This window comes from Agelaius phoeniceus, chromosome 1, assembly GCF_051311805.1.
Source record: "Agelaius phoeniceus isolate bAgePho1 chromosome 1, bAgePho1.hap1, whole genome shotgun sequence".
Taxonomy (NCBI): domain Eukaryota; kingdom Metazoa; phylum Chordata; class Aves; order Passeriformes; family Icteridae; genus Agelaius; species Agelaius phoeniceus.
The window spans coordinates 120,692,398-120,717,978 of record NC_135265.1 but is presented as its reverse complement, the minus strand read 5'-3'; the positions used below and the strand labels follow the sequence as shown (position 1 = coordinate 120,717,978).

The 25,581-nt window shown below is 41.7% G+C and overlaps 1 protein-coding gene across 3 annotated transcripts in view; it reads left to right on the top strand.

Annotated features, from left to right (window-relative positions):
• Positions 1 to 24,851: 24,851 nt before the first annotated feature.
• Positions 24,852 to 25,581, top strand: part of SLCO5A1 (solute carrier organic anion transporter family member 5A1) — a 75,023-nt gene continuing 74,293 nt past the window's right edge. The window contains exon 1 of one of the 3 annotated variants that reach the window (XM_077186417.1): positions 24,852 to 25,175. The gene's annotated coding sequence lies outside the window, so the exon portion shown is untranslated. Of the gene's footprint in view, positions 25,176 to 25,336; positions 25,412 to 25,581 lie in introns of those variants that run through there. The other 2 variants (XM_054645160.2, XM_077186415.1) reach the window with 2 other exon arrangements.

Here is a 25,581-nt window from a genome sequence, read left to right as displayed (position 1 = left end):
TGATGGTGACATATGCTGGTGTGGCAGAGGACCACTGCCCTGGGTGGGCCCTGGCCATACTGGGCAGCACATCCAGGATGTCCCTTATCTGGGGGTGGAGTCTGGTGGCAGTGTGGGACAGTTTTGTTTGATAAGTGCACAGGAAGCACATTTTTCCCTTCCACATGCACACCAGTGTCCAGAGAGAGGTGAGTGCCACTGCTTCTGTTCAGGTTATTTTGCCCTGTGACATGGGAGGGCAACAGGACCACTAACTGCAGTGGCATCACACAGCTTGTCTGAACACTTTCTTTTGTTGATAACAGCACCCATCCCTCATAGGTCTGGAGCTGAATGAATGTCACGAACCAAAGTGTGTTTCAAAGTAGAGCACTTGGCCGGAGAATCTGACCCCATTTGCTTTCTCTGCCCTTTGTCTTTCAGGCAGAAAGTATAATGCTGTTGTAAGGATGACTGCCATGCTGTGGTGATACATTTCAGTCAGAGTACATAGCTTTACTACTACTTATAATAAAATAAAAAAAAAAAACTTATAATAAAAATACTGGGCCATGTTCCTTTTCCTTGTAGCACTACTTGAAGAAAATGATGTCTGCTTCTGTTGGTATGGTGCTCCTCAATCTGATCCACTCCTCCTAGCCACAATTTCTGAAGTATCAGTGTTTGCAGTAACTGGTCCTGAGCAGAAGTGGAAATCAGAGGACAGACAAATTTGACCAGCTGATAAAGTCTGTTTAACACTGTCACTGCCACTTTTGGTATAGTGAACATGGCAGACTGGCATATTACAATCTAAATCACTTTCCTCAGGAACATGGGGTTTCCCTACAGACCGCCTCAAGGTGGAGTTCATAGTAGCTCTTATGAGATCTATCCCAAACATTTTTATTTTCAGTGAGTCAGACTGGGAAAGAAATCAGAGGCACTTTACTGCTCTGGTGTACTTTCAGCTCTTTCTTTGAATACATGCATCTACATGTGAAATCTTTCATTGTCTTAGAAAACATTGATATGAGGCACAAAGATTAAAACAGTATTTTTTTTTTTTTTAATACAGACTTCATTTCTCACATCTCCTTTGCTATTCATCTTGGATCAGCTAAGTTAGGACTAGAATTATTCAATTAGGCATTGCTATTCTCAAGAATCTCAGAAACAGCAAACTGACTGGCATTTCATATCACAGCAGGATTTAGCAATCATTAAAAAGTAATTAACAGTGATTTATCTTGTTTACATATTGTATTGAAGAAAACCTATGTAACTGTGCTATTGTTGATGCCACTTTTCAAGTAGATTGTTATCCAGCTGCTCTTCAATGGCAATATACCTCTAAGGTTGTGCTGGGGACAGCTTGGTTCAGTTTGGATGAACTGACTGCTGAAATCACAGCTGTACCCTGAGATGCCTGGTAAAACCTGCCCTCTCTGTGCACAGCTCCCTGCAGCCATTCTCCTTCCTGAAGCTTTTTCCTCCTGCTTCACACCCAGAAGGCCCTGACCCCGTGTGCACACAAGCTGGTTATTCTCAGGTGTCTGCCCTGGCCTTGCCCTGATCTGTCTCCAGGAGGCCAGGGACATGCACAGGGCAGCTCACCCTGAATTATCTGCTGTGGCTGTTTAATGCAGCAGAGCGTGAGTCAGCCCCACACCTACTGAGGATACAAGAATATCCAGCAAAGTCCCTCGCTGCACAAAAGTATTGGCTTACTGGAGGCAGGCTCCTGCAGTCCTGAAATAGCTCTTCTGCTAATATCCTCCCTCAATTCCCCAGAAGCAGCCAGGGTTATGGATGCCCAAGCTGATAGATGTCTGATACACATGTTTTTTAATAACTGAATGATAAAATATTCAGTAATCCCTGGGACTGCAGTGCCTGGTCTCTAGCCATGACCTAGCATAATTTTCTGAGCAGCTGCCTTTCATGGCCTGAGGGCTTAATTTAGAATCCATTGAGATGAGTAGGAGTTTTCTGTTAGAACTGGTAATTCTGGATCTGGCCCAAAGGTCTGGATCCTTCACCATCTTATTTGTACAGGTCATCCTTAGGGAGTCTGTGCTAGGAGCATTGACTGTGTAAGTGTTGTACCATGCTGCCCCCTCCCCCCCCCCCCCCCCAATCTGAATCTGAATCTGTTTCCTCCTCACATATTATTTGGGAAGGAATTTGGGTGCTATTTGTCATCTGGGAACGCTATGGATCAGATGAGATTTGATACCAAATCTGGTTTGAGCACCTCTAGGAAGCATCATATCATGCAGGACAGACTTATGAATTTGGGCTTGTAGCAGATCTATTAATATGCCACAGTTCAGCCTGCTTTATGCATTATGGTTGGACAACCTGTGTTGTATGGGTGATGAAACACAACAGAGCACCACAACAGGCTGCTTCATGACCTGGGGTAAGCATTAGGACTAACTCTGCTCAGAGGCCTGAGGAACAACTTTCACTGGTGTAGAAGTGGTAGGTTCCTATATTAGCAGTGAGTTAAAAATGCAGAACAGTTGCTTCCTTATAGTGGAGATAAAGGGGATAAAAATGAGCCCAGTTACAGAGAAAACTCCCAATTCCAAATTCCCAGTTGTACATCTTATTTTCAGCTGTGAAATCTTTTCTACTTTGTTCCTCTGTGTTTTTAGAGCAGGTTCAGGGTTATGGAGCCACTGGTTTATTTGTGTCTTTTATTATCATAGCTCAAGTGAATATCTCCTGGAAGGCATCATGCCTGAGGATATCACTCACTGAATCAGTCTTGTAATATACCTGCAGCCAAGCACAAAGAGGATTCACAGCTCCTAAACTCCTTCTGGCTGCTGAAGGAACAGCTTATCTCAAATGCTGTTCCTGGAAATGAGAACAGCTTATAAGACCAGTTCTGTTGATTTTCTAGCAGCATCTCTGTGGCATTGGTGAAATGCATTGCCCAATAAACAATGTATGGCTAACACCCTTAATAGTTACATTAGAGGAGATCTCTTCTTCACTCTTTTTCTTTGTTTCTGGAGATAAGACTGTGGGATTAAATGAGTGCAGCAAGAGCCAGGGGCATGGGGTCAACTTTGAAAATCATGTGTAGCAGAACTGAAGAGAGGTTACAGAGGACAAAACTGGCTGCAGCTGGACTCATCCAGGTGTTTCTGAATGTTATTACTGTGTATTAATAGAGTTTCTCAGTTTACTCAATATTTGGGTACTGATAGTTGAAAGGCCAGATTTATAGCTTAATTGATTGACAGAACTCCTATAATATCAGTCAAGTTTGTACCACCAGAGAGTCAAACTCTAAGGAATATATTTCAGGTGTAATTTTGATCACCTCCTCCAATCAATACACTAAACTTAATGGAAAGATTGTCACTGCTTTGAGCACAGCGTAAATTCTGCTGTGTCTCTCAGTGACATTGTTACTCCTGAGGGGCAGCAGTCAGACTCAGCCCAAATTCTGCTATTCCTGCCTAGTCCCTGAACCCCTGTTTTGGGGGGAGAACAGCCTCAGGCTGCCCTGCACTGTGACTGCAGCTGTAATAGGTGCTCAGGAGCAAAGCCCTACTACCCTCTCCTGACCTCCTGCCTGTAATGTTCATCAAGCTGTCTCCTCTGGGAGGTTAAATTGGCAGGCAGCTTTGCTGGATATTTTCCAAAGCAGCAATACCATTCTTTGAATCAAATGAACCCATCTTTGAAGCCAACCATCCAAGTTTATCCTTGAGGTAACTTACATCTTGTTCCATACACTCAGTTGCTTTTTGAATATTTTCCTGCATCAGGACGTTTTATTCCCAGTGACAATGGATTTTTAAATTTCTTCAGTTTTTTGTTCTGAGTGAAGTGTGAAGTCCCATACAAATATGTTTATATATGCCCTTTATGTAGATTCATGAGTGCTTGCACATGGGTCAGAATATGTTGGTCAGCCTTAGATGGAAGGTTTCTATATTGATGCTGTCAGTACAAGTGTGTAACATACACATAGATAGGACAATCAAGCCTCAGCAGTGACTGTGGAGGTGCTCAGCTGTGGTAATCTGCCCAGAACTTTGCATATACCATGCCACACAGTTGCAATAGAAGGGGCTACAATGACTCCTTTCTACCCAGCCTAATTATTTACAAAAATGGTTCAACTTTCATTTTTGTTCAATGGAAATAGTTTCCACCATCCTGCTTGTCATTTTTCTGAGACTCAAAGTGGAATGCCACTGGGATGTAAAAGCCCAGTGGGTGAATCTCAGGAAAACCTTATATGTTTTTTGGTGTTCTATAACAAAATAAAGAACTCTGGCTAATGAACTAATTTAAACACAATTAAGTATCAAGAATCCATTCCCAGCACTTAAATTAGAAATTAAGCATTACTGGCTGATCTAGGAGAAAAAATTGCTCCATTTCCATTCCTATTAACACACAACAAACCCTGTGAACAGAATACAGAAGAAGACACAGAGGAAGCTAGGATGCTCTCCTATCCCCTAAGGACCAGGAGAATGGTGAGATTTATTTTCATGCTTCTTTGAACTCATTGTGTTCCTAAGTTAAGGGGAATACAAAATAAATGACCAAAATCAAGGAAATGCTGGCCAGGGACCTGTTCACTGTTGTGTCTGTGGCTTGTCAAGAGTGAGAGATGAAGCCAATGGATTATAAAAAATTAATAATCCATTTGATCACTTGATCTCTTTATAACTCAACATTCAGTTTTGCAGCCCAGCCCTTAGCCTAGTACTTTAATAGAGTAATTTTGATTTGGTCTGTATGTAGAACATCTAGCAATAGAAGTGTCCTCAAAGTTATGTAACAAACATGATAGGAACAACAAATCTAGAGCCAAGCTGGCCTGTCCTAAACTTCCTACCACCTAGCCTGGGGCAGAGAGAGGGACAAAGTGAAAACACTCTTTGTCAGGCTTCTAGGATGACTTGGGGACTGGTGAGGTCAGGTACCCAGTGCCAGCAGAATGGAGGGGAACCTTCCCTTGGCAGCTCTGCGGCCAGCAGCTGGAAGGCAGATAGAGCTGAGAGCATCCATTATTGTGACAACCTGCTTCAGAGCAGCCATTGAAAGGTCCTGGGTGAAGATAGCAGGGAGGGAATCACCCAGAATATTCTTCTGCTACTTATAACCACACAGGCACAGACTAAACAGAGTGGATGGTTTTCAGTTTGCGCCACTCCTGTTTCTGCTTTGCCATCAGCTGTGTGCTCTGCAGGAGGAGCACAGCTGTTGTGGCACTAAGCAGGGACAATCTGTGTGGTGTTGCTTGAATGAGGCTGCGTTCCAGGTGGAGGTGTTTTGTTTCTTTGTTTTGATCTGATCTGGCAGCACATTCTCCAGGAAGAAAACACAAATTGTAAGAATTAATTAGCCTCGATTCGAGATGCACAGTGAGTGGTGGTGAAGAAAGCAAAAAGATGTTTATTTTGCCTTTTTTTTTCAGCTGCTCTGATTTGTTTGAGCGTATGTCGACCATCTGACTAAGAAAACAAGTCAGAAGTGGAATCACAATTCCTTTCTAATGCCAAAGTGAGCCAAAGGCATTCTCTGTCATTTTGAACAGACTGGACACATGCAGAAAGGATGACTAATGCCCATAACACAGGCCTTATCTCATTTGATGATGTCATTTGTATTTTCAACACTTTCCCAAGAGAACTTCACCTATTTATATTTAAAGGGTATTTTTTCCTAAACAGCCATAGCTAAGAAGGCAAAGCATTAAGAAAGAGTAATTTCCTTGTGCTGCTATCTATGACAGTGACCTACTGAAAGTGTCATTGCATGGGGTTAGGGTGTAGCAATATGTTAGGCAGGACTCCAGAGATGCTTTCAGCCTGCTTTCTGTGATTTTACACACAGAACACTTGCTTCTAGGCTATTTTCAAAGATACAAGATGTCCTGCTCTGGGCTGAGTGAGAGAAAGGAGACACAGCTGTCAGAGACCAGGGGTTGTCTTTTAATTTAATCTTTCTTGCTCTAATTCACTGAAGTATGTTGTTTATGTTTGCATGGATAGGAGAATAACCTCATTTGTGTTCTGACAGTCACTGGAGGGGCTGGCTGCTTCTTAGTAGAGGCACCAGGGTCTCTGTAGCAAACAACTACATTTAAATATATATCTACTTTACACCAAAAATAATCAACATACATGTAGACAAAGCAGGCACAACAGAGGCAGGCAACCATCCTTAACTCTGCTCAGTCATAATACTACACAGTAACCACAAAATCCTGATGATTGCATGGCTGGATGTTCTATAATCAGTTTCCTGATTCTCAGTTTCCCAGCTTATATTGCCTGAGCTTTGGATAATTACAGTAGTCCCTTAATGTATTTTACCCTTGAATTATTGACAAGTACTTTCAACCTTAAATCCACTTAAATGTAGAATAGATTTCTGAACTGATCATTATGCTGTCTTGTGTGTTTCTTCCATTACCCTTCAGAGACAATACAGTATTTATATTTATTGAATATTTATGTTTTTATACGAAGGAAGTGTCTGAAAAAAACCCTTGGCTATGGACACATGACAAAGTATCTGAATGAGATTGTTACCTTGTCTCCTACTCAATTCCTTTTTTGCTTATTCTTTTTATCGCATTTAAACTTATCTTACCTTTTTCTTCCTTTCAAAATCAAAATTTCTCTTGAGATGGAATTTTGCACATATTTAAAACACACCAGGCATGCAACAGTAACTGATACAAAAATAAACCTGACACCCTTAACTCAGAGAAAGATTTGACAGCAATACAATCATGACATTTTTCTGGCTGACAAGGGCAGGGTGACTCCTCCCACAGTCCCAGGATAGTTGATTTTGATAAGAGTTTTGGTCACACTCAATTTTTCATAACTCTACACTAATTTTATTCTGGTTTTGATCTTACCTAGAAGTGCTGGAAATTATTCTTAGTACTTAGGGATCCATCTGAATCACCTCTTGGAATATTGTGAATTTAAGATTGTGCTGCTAGATATTTTTATGTAAAAAATGAGAATAATCCCAGTATTTTTGGTGCAATAACCTGTACTGGCCTGTCACTGTAAGAAATCACCAAATAAGCACACTGTGCTTGCTCCAGACACAGCTACTGCCTTAGTTCCAGGGTCACAGAGAGAACTGCTCTCATTCACAAGCTCTCGTTCCTGCTCTCATTTACCATCTTGGAAGATGCACCTTGGCTTATCAAGCAGAGTGTTGAAGTTCCACAGTCACCTGTGCTCTTGGGGATGATATTACAGTGCCTAAAACACAGTTTAGATATTCTGAACTTGTTTAAATGTTCTGGAATTGCCTTCAATCAGAAGAGGGAAGCAGAGTCAGAGGTGTGAATGAGTTGAAACTTCAGAAGCTCAACTGAGCTCCGTGGGTGCTTTGCCTGTCCCCCCTCATGGATCCCCACCCATTGAGGTCTCCCCATGTGCAAAGAGATCACATGCACACATCTGGCATCTGCACATCTCCTCCACTCACATCTGGCATAAACTGCCCAGGGAATACCTGGCATGTCTCACTGTCTCCTGGTACTGTGTGAATGCAATTCTCAAAGCACTGTTTTAAAACCTTGTCCTGTGTATTTCATGCTTCAGCAGAAGACGTTTACAGAAGGGTGGGAAATGGTCTTCATAAGAATAATGGTGTTCAGTGTTTCGAATCTCAGAAGAACCTGGATTTAGAACTGAGATCATCAAATGGTGAAGGCTCTTCATGCTCAGAAGGGGACAGGGACACTTGTGAGGTGTACTGGTAATTTCTGTGTCAGCTAAGTTGTTTTCTGGGAATCCTTTGACAAAGGCCTAAGGGCCACCGTGTCTCATGTTTATGCTCATCTGTAAACTGCTTTCCTCCCTGTAAATGTGAGATTACATAAACCTCTGCCATTGATGACTGATTGCACCTACTTTGGGAATGCTTTTAAGAGGACATCAGGTTTTCCAAAGATACCCATGATGAGTGGTACTTGGAAAGGAAAAGAATATTTTCTTACACCAACCACTGCAGATGATTTCTCTGAGATGTTGACTCCAAATTCACTGTTCTGTTTCCTCCCTTCCCTCCCTCCCAAAATTCCCCAAATAATTTGAATTGGTGTGCTGGCAACAGATCCATTTAAAATACCACTTCATCTATTTCTTTCTTCTCCCTTTCCAAGCACTGTTAGTATCTAGATTCAGGCCTAGGTTCCTTAAATGGATGAAACTCTGCACACTCAGCAACAGGCAAAAATGCATTTATAAATGGGTTAATCTCTTTGCCAGCTGAGTTTATTTTCAGGGAGTCTGAGCCCTTTTCCCTCTCCTGGATTTCAGTATGTACAGGCCCATGTAAAGCTAGTGATATAAATCAGGTCAACTCTGAGATTAGAGGTGTGGAGGCAAGGCAGAGAGAACATAATCAGTGCCTGCACACTGCTACAATGCTAATGACACAGTTACAAGGAGTAACTTTAATCCCAAATGTCCTATGTGTTCTGCAAAAACGTGTCAAGCTAACCTGCCAGGGTTTGAGATAAATCCACTGAATTGAACTGTGGCCTTTTCTTTTTTCTTTTTCTTTTTTTTTTTTTTAAGTGGCAGATGTGAGTTTAAAAAAAAAGCAACAAACCAAATAAACTAAGTAAACCTAATTCAAATGCAGAAATTTAAAAATAGAAACTAAACCAGTTTCAGATTTCTGGCTAGATGGCAGATCATCTGGCAAGAAAAAACAATAAAAATATAATGGCCAGAATAGATTTTAGAAAACAGAAGGAGTTTCATTAAAACAGTGAATAATGAAAGATAGAGGAAATACGTAATATTCCTGCAGTATGATCATTATCACCCAGGTTCTGGCCTTAATTGTCTGCAACTATTGTAATTCAGCATATGCAAAACTGTGAGCTGGCTAGTTGTGCAGTTCCATGCTGTAATTATTACAAGTATAAATAATTAATATTGGGGGATAATATTCCTGGTACAAAGGTCTTTTTTTTATTAATTCTTTCCCAAGGTGATTTGTTATGTAAGTGCACGAATCCCACATTGGTACTTCTAATTAAATCAGAGATTTCTTCCGAGGTGAGCATGTTAGATAACAGAGGCAGAAAGCTGCATGGCCAAGCATGCAGGTTGTTGGAGTTATTTTTAACCTCTTCATCATACTTGGTCCATCTTTCTTCAAACAGATCAGCTACTAATAGCAACTGCTTTTGGGACTTGTTAACGTTTCTGCAGGATTAGTTTGGATCAGACTGTCAGCCAATTTAGCCCAATTTTATAACACTGATGACGGATTTGTCTTGAAAATGCCAGAGCCTCAGCTGGAGGAGCAGGATTTAATGAAACAGAGTAGACCACACATCAGAAATAACAAGGTGCCTTTAGGTATTTGAAGCTTAGTGGACAGTACTAGTGTTCAAGTCCTTCCAGCTTTGTCTTTCACCAGGTGCTTTTGAGCTTTTGCACTTCAATTGAGAATGTATTTTGGGGTTGTATTAACAGTGTTTTGCTGATTTAACTTAATTATGTAGTGTGAAATTGTATGCATGGGTTGTTCTTATGTTTATGGAGTTCGTGGCTTAAGATAATAATAAGATCTGAGAAACAACCAGATATTTCATTGTAACAGGTAAATTAAAGAAACAGTCTTTTAATGAGAGGTTGGGCAAAAGCTCTCTGTGGAGCATAGTGACAAGGTGAGCAGATCAGAATCCTCCTGTTATTTCAGTAGAATTATCAGCAAAGTTTCTGGATAATTTACTCATTGAAAATGCATTTGGCAGTTCAGTTCAAGGTAGAAAAAACATTTGTGGAGACCAAATGAAGCAAAGCTTGGCTTTGATTTAAAAAGCAAGTTTAAAAATGAAACATGATTTTGGTTTGGGAAGATGGACAGTTTTGTTAAGATGCTTTACAGTGGAACATAAAATAAAATAAAATAAAATAAAATAAAATAAAATAAAATAAAATAAAATAAAACATTGCTACTTGAAATTTGCCAGTGTCATGTGTATCTATCATGTGTCCTCCCATGTGTCCCATTCTCCCCTCCTCTATCAATTTTAAGCCAATTACACAGATCCTGAAAAAGTAAATCAGGTCTAAGAGCTCAGACAGGTCTAGAGAAGCTACTCAAGACACGGATCTTTCCAGCTCTGATAAGAAGCCATACTTAAGTTAGATTATAAGACTAGTTTATTTTCTAAAATTAGAGTAAATCACTAGTATTTTCTTCTTTACCATATATTTTATACCAGAAAATGCTTGTTCCATGAGAATATGACCATTTATTTTTGCAATCTTTCAGTTCAGCCCTGGGAGTGAAGAGATCTGAGTTTTATCTAAATTCACAGCAGTGAAATTCTGGGTAAACTAAGAACAAATGAACATTTTTATTACAAAGTTCCCATTGACTATAGAAGCATCCCACAGTCAAATGTTTTTTATATCCATAATATACATTGCTGTAAAAGCTGATTTCATAGCTTCCAAAACCCACAAAAAACTTCTTGCTAAGAGATGTTTCCTATCTCTTTTGCCAATCAATTATGGTCTGCAAGCTTCCTAAAACTGAATGCCATTTCAAATACCCCTTACTCAAAAACACTCTTCTGAATTGTATGTGTACTGCAGAACTGAGGCCATGCAACTAAAGGCAAATCCCTGTGATGCTCAGGCAAAGACAATTCATCAGCTGCTCTATGTCAGCAAACTGGCAGCTACCATGAGTGCTTGAACATGATGAGGATGTGATTTTCTAGTTGTTTTATGGCTGTGCTCAGAAATCCACTTATTTGACTTTAATTTTTTCCCCGTTTCCACTAAGGTTATGCACAGTGGGTAGGGGTTGCAAGGCCTTGTGCACAAGCACAAGATTTAGTGCAGAATATGTGTATGCAGATAGAGTTAGAGTCCTGAACCAGCCAGCAGACCTGTTAAGCACATCCTAAATTCCTAGGGTATGCTGCAATGCTTCATTGAATAAAGACAAAGCTTCTTGCATGCTTAATGGTAAATACTTTTCTGGAGAGGGACCAGATATTATTCCAGGTATTGTTTAATTCTGGAAATTGCTGTTCCCTAGATCATCAGTATTCCCTGATGCACATCTTACTTGATCTCTCTACAAATCCCAACAACTTTGTGTTCTTACTGGCACATCCATGGTGAAACTCTGCAGCAGGTCACAGACATTAAGATTTAGGTACTTAGATGCAGCTAACTATGTGGGAACAAGCTGTCTAAGCTTTGTTTCACCCAATGGAAACCCAGCTGAGGCTGCTGACAGACTGACCACTGCTTTGAGCTCCTCAAGTCACCCTCCCACAGCAGCCTGCATGAGGAGCTCCAAACTCTACTGAGTTTGCCCAATGGCCTTTGAGTGTTCTGCCTGATGTCCTGCTGAAGCTTGGGAAGCCATGGTCTCCTCTGCAATGTGTGCAACATCTGTCACCTTGGTGCAGTGCTCCCAGGTGTCCTGTGACATCTCCAATGGCACTTGGTATCTACATTTGGGAAATGAGTCAGGAAGTTCATCTTCAGTGACTAGAGAAGGAATTCTAAACTTAGGTAATATGTAGATGCTGTCATATTGTAGATGCTGTCATCTGGATTAGAACCAGATGATCTTTTAGGTCCCTTCCAACCCAAATCATTCTACGATTCTATGCTTTAGATACTAAAATGCATCAGCTTTTTAAAAAAAGTACTTTCATGTTATTCATGTGAAACCCATTCAAAAATATTTACATTCCTTAATGCTAAAAGCAGAAACAGAATATTGCTTGAGTTTTAACACAGCTGATTAAAAATCTGTGCTTTCTTATCACTCACTGACTTGGCAGCACAGCACCAACTGTATGGTCTTCCAGGGAAGAGTAAGGACTCTGTATAGCTAAGAGATGCTCAAAATTCTTCTCTCTCTACAGTGCTTAGAAGCTTTCCCTATAAATTCTTGACTGAAACTATTGTATGCACAGATTTTATTTTGCAGGCAAGATAGGCCAAGTGACTGTAGAAAATTTCTTTTTCTCCTAGGGCCAGCAATTCTGATCAAAAGAACCCAACATTTGGCCTTCTGCAAAACTAGCAAAAGCTATGCAGTTCCAATACTGATGTATCATGCATATTCTGAGCTTTAAGAAAGAACTGAAGGAGGTTTTTTGCAGGTGAAGGAAAAAAGAAACCTGGGGAAAAAAACAAGAAAGGAAAAAAAAAGTTCTCAAAGCACCTTGCCCCAAGTGTAAGCTTGCCTAAGACAGATCAGTCTGTGAAACAGTCATACTGTTCTCATAGTCTTTACTGGTTGTAACATCTTATGCTTTTATTTGGATTGCTAGGATGTTTCAGCCTTCAGTCATTTCTGTTCCTTTGGAGCCCTGTAGACAGTGTTTTTCACCTGTTCATCTCCCAGGTATTAAAGCTATGAAGGAATTTGAAGTGTCTCAATGCTGGGAATGCTTTCTAACACATGCATTTCTCTTGTGTTTTAAGGTATAAAAAAGGATATGACAGATCTTGCATGTGTATAAGTTCACTCTGTATATAAAAAACTAAACAAAACAAAATTGCTTATTAACACATTTGTTGTATCAGAATGCAATACTTTGTTACATCATGATGCCTCAAGCTCTGCTTGACCAATTTAGTTTTGCTATAAAAGCCAGATTCAGGCCAGCTGGTTTGGCTGAACAAGATGAGGAGAGTACCGAACTATGCCATCATACTGAAGTGAGGCTTACAGGAACAATTCATCCTTCTGTGGTCTGCACCCACTCCCTTGTGGTGCAGAGACCACACACTCTAGGAGCTGGCTGTCCTTCTGCACACCTACTTCTGGCATAGCTGGCAGAACAGGTGGGATACACCTTTTTGGAAGGATACATGAGGAAGGCAATAGGGATGGATAGAAGAATGGAGGATGCAAGCAAGCAGGACGCTAATTATTCTAATGTTTTACAAATTTCTTTAGGACTTCAAATGAAATAAGAGTAGGAAAACATACAAAGTATGCAAAGTTTTTATTTTCTTTTTTTTCCCTTCCTTCCTCTCAAATAACTAAAACCATAAGGACTATAAAATCCCACATATGAGAAATGTATCAACCAAGAAATAACACCAAAGGATATAAAAATATATGTAAACTCTTTAAATAATACAAAATAGGTAGCTGAAGTCTTAAGTCCTCACACATTTTAGTTTTGTATAAAATTCTGTTGACACTAAGCAGAACTGTTCAGAGCTATGTCAGTGTATACAGATATTCTAAGCATTTTCACATTTTCACAAACTATTTGTTGCATGTATATAAAGCATATACATGCAACAAATAGTTGTATATATATACACTTTATACACATACAACAAATGTATATAAAGGATACAAAAGTATAACAAAAGATATCTAGAGGTCAACCACTGAATTTTCTCTGTATTGCTGAATATAGTCCGTAAACTCAACATGAATGGCCACATCTGAGACAACTACAGTTGGGTGAGTTGGATCCCATTTACTGCTTTTAAAAATCTCTTGGCCTGATGAGGGGAAAACAAACAGACTTTTCACAACATGAAACTGCAATTTATCAGAGATAAAATAACAATTTTCCTCTATGTTCTTACATTTTCTGTGTCTTCTACAGCTATAAAAAGAGTAACTAGCAAATGAGAAAAATACCACAGACTGATGTCATGTGAATTATGAGAGTTTCAGCTGATGACAGTCTACTAAGAGATAGGCTTCAGAAGAAAGAAAGAAATGAAAGAAGAAAGGACAGATTTAAATAATGACCTGGTTCCATATTCTGCTTAAAATTGGGCTGTAGAGGTGTCCATTTAATAAGATAAAGGGCTTCCTTTCTACGCAGTGTCTGCTCCAATCCTATCTCTACCAGTGGAGCTACATGACTGTAATGCATCGCCCCATTTTGGTGACAAAACACAGTGTTTGTGCCAGCAATATTGCAAAGAGGACCATTCTGAACCTGGCAACTCAGCAAGAACAGTACTGGAGGACCTAATATGGAAATCTTCTGCCTTTTTGTAACCACTGTTTTAATTTTGCATTTTGAGGTTTTAAAATTCACTAAACTATTCCTTGCCTTATTCATCTGAGTCATTCTTCAATCTCCTTCCAGCATTCTGTTTCGGATTAATACTTACTAAGTAACAGCAATAATAGAAAAATTACTATCTTGTCCTGTAAAATTTGGCATTTCTAATAGCTGTTGGTATTTCCACAGATGAATGTGACATACAGAATACAATCTGAAGCAATGATACACTTTAAAAATCTATCTCTAAAGAGAGAGATTTTGTGTTTCTTTTGCATTTTGATTGACTGTGACCTACAATGTTTTCTCAATAGTTTATTTTAATAAAGCTGATATTTCCTTACATGAAGTAAACAATAAAGCAAATCTTTCCACAGTAGAAAAAAAAAAAAAAATCTGTGCTGAAGAAATAATTAAATGCATTATTGTGCAATATGCCAAAAAGAAGGGCAAACTGGATAATCCAAACACATGGTTTTGTTCACAAATGCAGTGTAAAGATCTATAAACCTATCCAGGGTAAATACAGACTGCTTTACATTTGAAAGTCAAATTGACTACCTACAGAAGAGGATGTCTTTTCTCTTATTGGAATGGTTGGGTTTCAAGGTTCTTAACAATGAGGCTCAGTATGAATTTCAGGTGAAACCATGGAAACTGTAAGGAGCCATTTTACTCAAAATAGAAATATCACAAATGACCTTGACATTTGGAAGCTGATGCTGCACATTGTTATTTAGACTGTGAACAATGGGCATATTACCACATCCTCTGTTCCAAAATTGTTATTGGTCTTCCAAGAAGGAGCATCTGAAAGCTGGGGACTCCTCTCACATGGGTGCAAGGGGTCCCCTGTGTTGAGGAAGAGTTTTGGTGCAGGTAGCTCAGTGTGCAGCTGCAGGTTGAGCTCTGGGTGATGGAAGCCCAGAAAAGAGCCCATGAACTCCTGACCCTTTGTGTAACAAAGGGCTGGTGGACCTGTGGCTCAGCCAGGTGAGGAACACTCAGAGACGCAGCAGGAGTGATGGCCTCCAGACTCCTGAGCACTTAGACTGTGCTGGAATAAAAGCCCAGGGTTTCCCTCTTCCAGGTCCCTCCTTGGAGGCACCCATTTCGAGCTGTTATTTTGTTATTTCACCACAATTATGTTCTTTTAAGGATCTGAAACTCTGCTGTAGGAAACCTGAAGTGGAGATGGTGAGGAACCCTGGTCTGGTTCCATGAGTGTGGGACGTGAAGCTGCGAAGGGGCCGTAGTCCCATCTTAGGTGGTGCCAGTGTGGCTCCTGGACAGTCAGGGAAGTTTCCTCAACACCTCTTTTATTGGCATCTTTTTATGGAGACTAGGTAGAAAAGTTGGAAATATGCAGGAAGACAAGACAAATTGTAAATGAGCTTGAGAGAGCAGCGCTCTGAGAAAATCATCTGCACCTGAGGACTGCAGTTTTAATTCTCTCTGAAGGCACAACAGGGAAAACATCTCCCCTGAGTCAGCTGAGTGTAAATAGCTATGTGTAGAGACAGACGTTTTCTACCTTACATGTCTAAACAATATGAAACATTTCAAAATACTGCTGAATGTACAGATTTAATCTTCTCAAGGATTGCTGGACGATGTGATTTCTTAGTCTACAACTCCTGCATAACACTCAAACTACTACCATCTTTAAACAATTGAAAATTGCAAACATTCTTTTTGATTTTTGCTATCAAGTCATCCTTCTAGGAGCCATATTTCTCTTCCTGTTCGAATGAAATGCTTGTTGCTGAAATGTAATTGCTGATCCAAGGCCAAGGAAAAGAATGGTCAAACCTTTAATGAGTTAAAGGCAGCAATAACCTGGAGAATAGGTGTGTGGCAAAGGTGAAGAATAGGTGTGTGGAAATTTTACCACTGAATCTTTGGACAGCATGTCACCTCTAGGATGTAGCTAACACCCAAAAAAAAGCCCTTGTTGAATTCACCACTGTTCACATCTAATTCACAGAACACAAACCAACACATCAGTGGGAATTTCTGCTTGCACAGTGCAAGTACAGAGCTAGCACTGGGTACCATATGAGGAGAGAGCAGCTTGAATTGCCTTCTCCAGTAATTTTACACAGCTCCATTGAATCCACACCCTTTCCTGCATTTTTTTTCAGTCCAACTCTTTTCTTTTATTTGTTACTAGTATGAGAGTAGTCTCTGTATGAGTATGACTGTGTAGATGTAAATGTGGATGTAAATAATAATAGCTTTTACTAGTATTCTCTTTCATTTTGTGGAGTAATATTTCTTGCCAATATTTTTAATACCTAAAGAAACCTGCTAAAACTGCCTTTGAAGCTTTACTTATTTTGTCTTGTCCTTATGCTGGGAGCAACTGTTCCTTTAGGTGATGGATATGAAGCCCATTTTCTGACATTTCAAATCCAGCAATAATAGCTGCAGGGGCAACCATGACAATCTAAAAACATCAGAGTGAAAATCTGGTTTATGAGCTACAGTATAGGCAGGATTTTCTTTTAATACTATTTATGATTAATTTTACATAGCCATTTTATATGCAAAATAATTTAATTTCATTCACAACAGGGAATGTTGCAAATTGAAAGTGAACACACATCAGCATTTCTTGTACAAACACAAGCTCTGTCCTTGTGGGCACCAAAGGGTTTCTGAGGACTAGTAAAGACAAAAACTCAATATTTGCTCCTGCTGACAGTGGCAGCAACAGTCCCAGAGATGTCCTATATGACATCAAGCCTAGCATGAGAGCCTTGAGGTCACACTCTGCCGTGTGTCCTTGAGCACTGCACAACACCCAGATCTTAATGGTCCCTACAGACTTCTCATAATAGCATAAAAAGTAATATAAAACATTTTTTTGCAAGTAAGAAAATGACAGATCACCATCTGAGTGAAAGCAAGGCTGTAGTGTCTTGCTTTGGCTGAGAAGACTCGTGCTCAGAGGCAAACTTGGGTCAACAGCCTTCATGCACTGCTTGGTCCCTTACTTTCTTGCAAGTTGTATTATTGGCCACAGATATAACAGAGAAAATAGCATGTACTTAGTATCCAGGCCAGGACCACATTGCCAGCTGGAGTGAGTGGAGAAAGGGAGTAGATAAAGCCTCCTCCCTTCACAGTTGCATGGAAACTATATTTGCAGAAGGGCTGAGGTCTGGCAACGCCTCACTACTCCAGATGGTATTTCCCACTTTCCTGCTAGGATTTAACCTGCTAGCTAAAGCTAAAATTAGAATAGGTCTTCCCCAAAATGTCATGACAATAAATATTTTACAAGTGTCTGTGATCCTAAGCTGGAGAGCTGCACAGGCTGGTGACTTAGGTTAGATAATTAAAGGTAATTATCATTTAAAGAAGCACCAGAACAATCACCTTCCTCTTCCTTACAACAACGAGATAGCTGGATCACATCTGGAGTACACAGTGGAATCTGCAGAATGGTGCTGAGGGCAGGAGATTCACTGGACAAACAGTGGGGCTAGCTTGTTTTTCCCTCTTTGAGAAGGTATCCCTTCAGCCCAGTGCATGCCCACCTGTCCCTTGTGGGGAGCACTAAAAAGGCCAGTCCCTGTTGGTGTGCAGGAGCCATCAGATCGAGTCACCACATCTCTGCTGTGCTGCCTCTCACTTCAGCTCCAGTGCAACAAGGTTCCCCAGTCCCTGCCCAAGCAATGAACACTGGACTAAAGTCTGTGTTTATGCTCAGTGACAGCTCAGTGGCTGATCTCAGCCCTATGGGTAGAACAAACCCAAAAGTATTTCCCTGAACCACAGGGAATCACTTTCTCCTTTAATTCAGAAGACAATTCGGGCCACAGAGATCAGAGCTCAGGACAATAGCAGGGTAGTCTTTAACATAGAATAGGTGGCTGCAATAGTTTAAATTTACTGATGGATTTCATAAATAAGCCTTCATGACTGCCATGCCTAAAAGCTTTCTTAGGTCAGCAGCTTCAGTGACTACTGCTTGTTGCAATGAACCTTCAGAGTGCCCACATTAAAAACATGTTTTTGAGGATAAAAGGTGAATAATGCTTCAGCATATGGTTCCTCTTAAAGCATTTCCTTCAGTTCTTTTTTCAGCCTTATAATAATAAACACACAACTTCAGAATAATTTTGCATGCATTCCTCTAAGATATCTGCTTGTTTTATTTGTATAGGGACCCTAAGGCTGTAAAATATGCCTTACTGGGCAAATTATTCTTCCTAAAACCCAACAAGACCCTGCTCTCATATTTGGCCTGAATTTGTTTTGAACAGTGGTACCTATTTACCAGCTGCTTTTCTGGCTACCTTTTTGTAACTCCTTTTACACTGTATTGCTTCAGACCCGGTAATTGTAAATAGCTTGCTACATTCCTTTTTGGTTTTCTTATTCTAGGTAGAGAATTTGGTTTAAGTGTGGGGGTGCACTAAGGGCCTAAGGGCTTTGAAATGGCTTTACCATTCCAGAGGTAGGTAGGAGAAATCTTATGGACTTATCTCAGAGTATAATTCTCTTCATTTCAGCAGTTTTCTCCCTTTTCAGGTCTACTGAAACAGGAAGGAGCCAGCTTCTGTACTGGCAATTGAAGAATGTTTTTAATATTCTTGGATTTACTGATTATATTAAATCAAATTTTAGATGCCAGTGATTCATGAGAGTCTATTCATCACTCTTTCTTGTGTTACTCTTATTTCGTGCTACCTTTCTCTATTTTCATCAATGTTCAATTGCTTTAGTGCTACTCTCTAATTAAACTTGCTCATGACTTTATTTAAAGATATTGATTCTGAATGGCATGTAGTTTATCTGGACAAATGCTCTTTCTCTTTGTGTGAAGGCAGAAGTGCTGATTCTAAGTAGCACATTGCTGATTCCCATTCGAGGTGACTTGCTGGGTGACACCTTGAAGCACCAATTTGGACACTGGCAGGGGCCAGGAAAATGTCTTTGATGTGTCTACCTCTAGACACACAATAGATTTACTAAGAAGCTGGCAATGAAACAGGCTTTTTTCTTGTTTAATGGAGCAATATAGATTTTGTGGTTTTTATGGTATTTTGTACTAAACCCCCTACATTTGAAGTTACTGATGTTTGTGGTCAGGCTACCCTGTGCCCCACTAAAAGCCTGTCCTGGTGACTGGCCTTGGGGGATAATGACCCAGGAGTTCCCAGATATATTTATGTTCCTGTGTACTAGCTTTTGGGGAGGATATTTTTACTCACTGGCATTCCTCCATGTTTCTTCTATTGTGGCACTGCTATTTTGTGATGTTGCCAGTGTGTTTCCCCTGAGAGAAACTAATGATCAGGTGGGGGGAAAAAAACAATGAGCCAATGTTCTATTCTAATATGGAATTTTGAATGTGCATATGAGCAAAGAATTCAAGCAGTTATTTCCAAGTATTTTGATTTTGTCACTTAACATTTAAAACTAGCACATGTAAAAGCATATAAGTTTAGAGAGAAGAATAATGTTTAAGGTTGGTTAATGTCATAATGCATATATTAGCCAAACATAAATGCACTAGCTTATAAATAAATACAGAACTCTTGCCAAAGGGCTGCTGAAATGTGACATTGGAATAAAGCAGATGCTTTTTGTGAATGAGTGAGAGGGAAGTCTGGTTTAGTCTTTGCTCATGGCTTTGATCCTGGGTTAAAACAATGCTTTCACAGTTTTGGGTAAATGTTTATATCATTTTAAAAGCAGGATGTAGTAGAGGGACTGGGATGTTCAGGGAAAAGGTGTGAACACAAAGAGTGACATCACATTGAAAGGCACAGTACAGCTCCCTTCTTCCTCTCCCATTTAAATTGTCTGAGTATCTCATGCCTCCTTAATGCCTGATACTGCTGAGGCAGTAGGAAAAAAAAAGGCTTAAAACCAGAGGTAGAGGGCTTAGGAAACAATTACAGGCACCAAATATGTCTTGCATTTATCATCTCTCATCTTGTTGCCGCTAGGCTACCATGGCCCTGTATACATTCCTAACAAAGTATGTGTTCAATGATCTGGTGTGTCTTGCTTGTAAATAACTTGGAAAAAAAGATACCTTTGATGATTAGCTGGTGGATTATCTGCCTTTAGATACATCTTGCTTGGGGCTAGAGTGCAGCACTGTGCTGCAGAATGAGTGGTGGCTCAAAGCTGCCCAGAGCCTGTGGTGCATGAGTGAGGGGTTCCAGCCTGGCTGGCTCCAGAGGGGAGGAAAGGGCTGGCTCCTCTCCTTCGATGGATGAAGCCCTCGCTGCTTTCCTCAGACCTGACACACTGCCCAGATGAAGGTTCTGTGCTGACCTCTGAAACCTTCCTGCATCACCCCCCGTACCTCTGCCCCAGCAGACAAATTCCTAGCCCAATCTGACATGTTGCAAGATTGGGAATTAGAGTCTCTTCCTGCCCCTGCCTCCTATTTTGTTACTTAGCATTTATCAATGTGATCTCAAGTTAATGGTATGTATAAAAAGAAAATATGTTTTAGCTTCTTCTCATGTCTTCTATGCTTTATATTTTTTAAATTTTATTTTATTCTTTACACTCCTTATGTATAAAACCTGACACTTATTACACTTCAGTTCATTTTTCAAAAAAAAGGTTTTCTATGTGTGTTTGCATAGGAGGCAGATATAAATAACTGAGCCCACTTTTAAGATGCTTGCCTAGCTTTTTTAGACACATACACTGGGCTTTCGCTTGAGAAGGAAAGTCTAATTTTGAACACAACTGTTAAAATTATCTCATGCAGTTTCACTGTAAATTCCTGAGACTCAGCATCTCCTAAAATAAACCAGTAAGCCCTATGAAACCATGGCTATGACTAATACAGGTGGCATGGGCTTTATCTTGCTGCTGGGCCCTCAAAGGAGAGCCTCTGTTATTGGCATAGTGCTGGATTCAGCCCTGCAACAGCAAGGCATGTCAGAGCCTTCCCTGTGCAGGTGTCCTTATCACCTGCTGCTTCTGACTGCCCCCACCCTGACCTAAGCCACTTCACCACCTCTCCATGCCTGATGATCCCTGGGTGGCCAACTGAATTCATTGTTCCCACTGCCCTGGCCCCACTGCTCATCTTGGGGCTGCTGCCTGGATGGGAGCGCACGGCAGAGGCAGACTATAAGGGAGAAAAATTACTTCAGTGAGGGAACATAGTCCTTTCTTCTGTGACATGTACAGTGTTAATACTCATGGCTGTCACCTCTAAATTCAACCATTATTTCTGAGATTTTATCTTTTCTTCCTTTCCCTTTCCCCTATCACTTTGCACCTCCCTGGCATTCATGGTTTCTTGATTTCATTCATGAGACTGCAGCTAGTTCTTCTCTGGAGACCAACAAACGTTAATGTGGATGTCTCCCAACAGTATCTGACTGTGGTTAAGCTCATTTCTTGTACTAAACGAGCTCTTTAGTACAGAATCTGCTGTTAAAAGTGCTCTCTCTGACATCTGAAATAAAAATAATGAGCTGTTCTCTCCTGGCAGTGAGCTGCCCTCGGGAGTTCATTAGGACACTAGCTTGGTGAGGGTCCCCGAGCAGTGACACTTCTTGTCCTTTGGCTTTATGCTTCCCAGTGCTCATGCTCCAGGAGAATTAAAGTCCTTTAGCCTTCTAATGCACATGCTGTTTTGCTTATTCTTTTACTAATATTGGGCTGGGAATGAAGAGAAGATGTTGCCCAAAAATGGCAGCAGTGTGAAGGAAAAGGGGAAGAGAGACAAGTGTGTTGATTTATTGTATTTGTGACATTTCATCGAGTAGAAAACCTGGCTGGAAATGTGAAACTGAAGGAAAAGCAGAGCCATCAACTCATGCCACCCTTCAGCTGCATTTTTCCTCTCTTTGTGCCCTGAAATAGACTAGGCTGAGGTACCTCTTGGGCATCACCAGTTCCCTGAACCATCAAGGACATGTAAAGCCTCAAAACTGAGAGCAACTAAAGTGTGACCTTAAAAAGATGGTGCCTGGGTAGCTCTGGTACCCTCTCCTTTGGAACTGATCAGCTCATGAGACCAAGCTGTGGGTTAAGGTCCTGTCCCTCTCAGAACAGCAGCTGAGAGCACTGTGTGAGCACTTGCCACCACAGCAGGGCAGCCCACGAGGGAAGGAGGTTGTCAGCTGGGAACTTAGGAACTCTTAGGACAAAGGACATGCCATTCACTAGTACTGACTTTATGTCTTTCATTAACACAGATAAATCAAAATAGGATGTCAGCCCATGTCCTTAATCTAGTAAAATGGGAACTATGTTCTATTGCAGTTCTAGCTGTTAAAAAGGCTGGTCTGCTACACCAATTGACTGCTTTGCGCTTGAGAGAAATTGTGTATTTTAAATTCACTATGGTAAAACTTTAAAAGGAGAAATTTGCATTGTAAGTTTTATAAAATTGTATTTTATTGTGAGTTTGGACACCATTTGTTGCACATTCTGCAGTCAACCTGTCAAGTGAAGAGAGTAATACTGATTTCCCATTCACCACTTGGTGTTGGATGATCATACCCAACTGCCAACCCATTATTTGAGTATTCAGATCCAAAAGTAAGCAGGGAAGTCAAACATTTTAGAACCTGTAGTCTGGCGGAATAACTTCCCAAAAGAAACATCTTCACAAAGTCCTATGAGCGAGTTTCTCTCTTGATAGGCTTGCCACTATGGAAAGAATTGAAATTGTACCTCAAAATGTTTGCAAAGGCTGTGAAACTGGTAATGTTCTGCCATTATATTTTCCTATGGGATTGGAGAACTCTTTTGTGTATTTATTGTTATTCTGCAATCTCACAAAAGTTATTGTTGGCTTTACACAACAGTGGCTAGGAATCCTAGTCATAGAACAAGATCCCGAAGCTGATGTAATAATAATGGGATTGTTCAGGCTGGAAAAGACCTTTAAGATCATTGAGTGCACCTGTTACTCAGCACTGCCAAGTCCACCATGAAACCATATTCCAAAGTGCCACATCTACATGTCTTTTAAATACTTCCAAGAATGGTTGTTGACTCCACCACTTCCCTGAGCAGTCTTCTTCAATGCCTCACAATCCTTTTGGTGGAGATATTACGAATTTTTTTGTAATATCCAATCTAAACCTCCCCTGATTCAACTTGACACCATTTTCTCTCATCCTATCACTTGTTACTTGGGAGCAGAGACTGATCCCCACCTGGATACAACTTTCATGTAGCTGTAGAGGGCAATAAGGTCTCCCCTCAGCCTCCTTTTCTCCAGGCTGAACAACCCCAGCTCCCTCAGCTGCTTATCATGAGACCTGTGCTCCAGATCCTTCCCCAGCTCTGTTGCCCTTCTCTGGACACTCTCCAGCACCACAATGTCATTCCTGCAGTGAAAGGCCCAAAACTGAACACAGCACTGGAGGTGCAGCATCACCACTGCTGAGTACAGGGGGACAATCACTGCCCTGGTCTGGCTGGCCACACTATTGCTGACACAAGCCAGGTGCCACTGGCCTTCTTGGCCACCTGGGCACACACCTGGCTCATGTTCAACTGGCTGTTGACCAGCATTGCCAGGTCCTTTTCTTCCAGGCAGTTTTCCAGGCACTCTTCCCCAAGCCTGTGGTGCTGCATGGGGTTGCTGTGAAGCAAGGACAGAAGCCAGCACTGAGGTGCCATATATATGTTCCATTAGACTCACAAACTGCAGTTAGTGGTTCATGTACTAGTTCAAGTGCAAAGGAGTGACTAAAGGGATACTGCCTAGGTGAATTACATGTATGTCCTCAGGGTTAGAAGATGGAGTTGAATTAAGAGCTTGTTCTTGTTGAAATGGATTATCCTCTATCCTCATGGACCTCTTTTTTCCCATTTATACTTTTTTTTCAAGTTCTTGTGCTCCCATCCTTGGTGAAGTGATTCAGCTCATAAAACCAGCAAAACACTTTTTTTTTTCCCTTGGATTGGTTTTCTGCTGCCTCAGTGAGTTTATTCAGCTTACTGTGCACTGAAGTGAGTGCCAGAGCTGCAGTGACAGAAGCTGTGGCCATGGGAAGCTGACGGTGGAAGAGGCAGGAGAGAGGAGCTGCAGTGATAACAACTAGCTGTGGGATAATAAAATAAAACAAATTGTTGTAAGGACCTTATGTAGCAAGAATGAATCATTAGAATGAGTTTTTAAAGAATAATAAAATTAAGGCCTAAACAAGCACTAAACTTGGGATACCTTCTCAACAGGAAAAATGCAGCTGAAAACCAACCAAACTAAAAAAAGATACTGTTTTTGCTGTGTTGAGTTTGAGCAGTTGGAGTGTTAAGTGTTATCAAAGTTAAGTGTTAACAAAGAGTTATCAAAATAGCCTCTTTGATGTATTCCTTTGCATTATTTTATGGAAAAGACAAATATCTCAATAGTTCACACTCTATCACTCCACAACAAATAATTTGCATGACTGTTTAGCCTTACTCTGCTACCAGGGCTTTAAATACAGGGACTTGAGAGCAAAACAAACCAGTGCAATTCAAGACATTACACAAACCTAAAGAAGGGGATTAGGAGAAAACTCTATGAGAACTTAACTCTGAACTACTTTTCCTGGATTTTGCATGTGCTCCCAGTTTTGGAGCTGGTTTGTATTGGAGATAAGTTCCTGGACAAAAAGGATCATCAGATGATCTATTTTCCTTAAGACAAAAATTTTAAAAATAATCCCTTGGTTCTTCTCACTTTTCAGCAGTCGATGTAACTAAGGTCCCTTCTTTTTCTGCCTTTCACACAAGGCGATGCAACACCATCCCAAGCACCCTAAACGCCGCCCGGGGCTGCCAATCGTGGCGCTCCGCGGACTTTCTCAGCCACAAGCGCCGAGTGGCAGCCCTGAGCAGTTCCAGGGTGAGCAAGGGCACCGACCGGGCAGCCCCCAAGGCGTGTCCCGCCGCCGGGCTCACCGTCCCGCGGGAGCTCCGGCCTCTCTGGCACGGCGTGCAGCCGGGTAGCCGCGGGCCGGCAGGGCAGGTCGGAGGGCAGCGAGCGCCCGGCGGCATCGCCCGGCCCGGCGGCTGCGGCGGGCGCGCCTGCGCTCCGGCGCCCGGGAAGGCGGAGGCGGCCGAGGGGGACCCGGCGTTGGGTGACAGGCGGGGCGGGGGCGCAGGGCCCGGGCCGGCCGCCCCCGGCGCCGCACGCTCGGTGAGTAGTCCCGTCGTTTTTCTTCGCAACGGCCGGGAGGAGAACCCGGTGCGCCCCGCCGGCTCCGCCGCCCTGCCCCTGGCCAGCCCCTGGGGGTGGGGGAGATCCGCGCCGGGGCGCGGTTGCCCGGGTGCCGTTGCCTCCCCCGCCCACCCCTCCGCGGGGCCGCAGCGAGCAGGAGGCGGCGGGGAGACAAAAGCGGACAAAGGAGGCAAAAGGCGTGTTCCGCTGCCGGGGTAGGGATGTCTGGGCACCGCTCTGCACCCGGCGGTCCCGGGGAGCACCCGAGCGAGCTGGGGCGGCGAGGTCGGCCCCGGGTTGCCGGGTCCCGGAGTGCCCGCCGCTGCCCGGCTCCTGCTTTGTTCCCCTTCCCTCCGCCTGCCGCCGCTCCCCGGGCTGCCGAGTT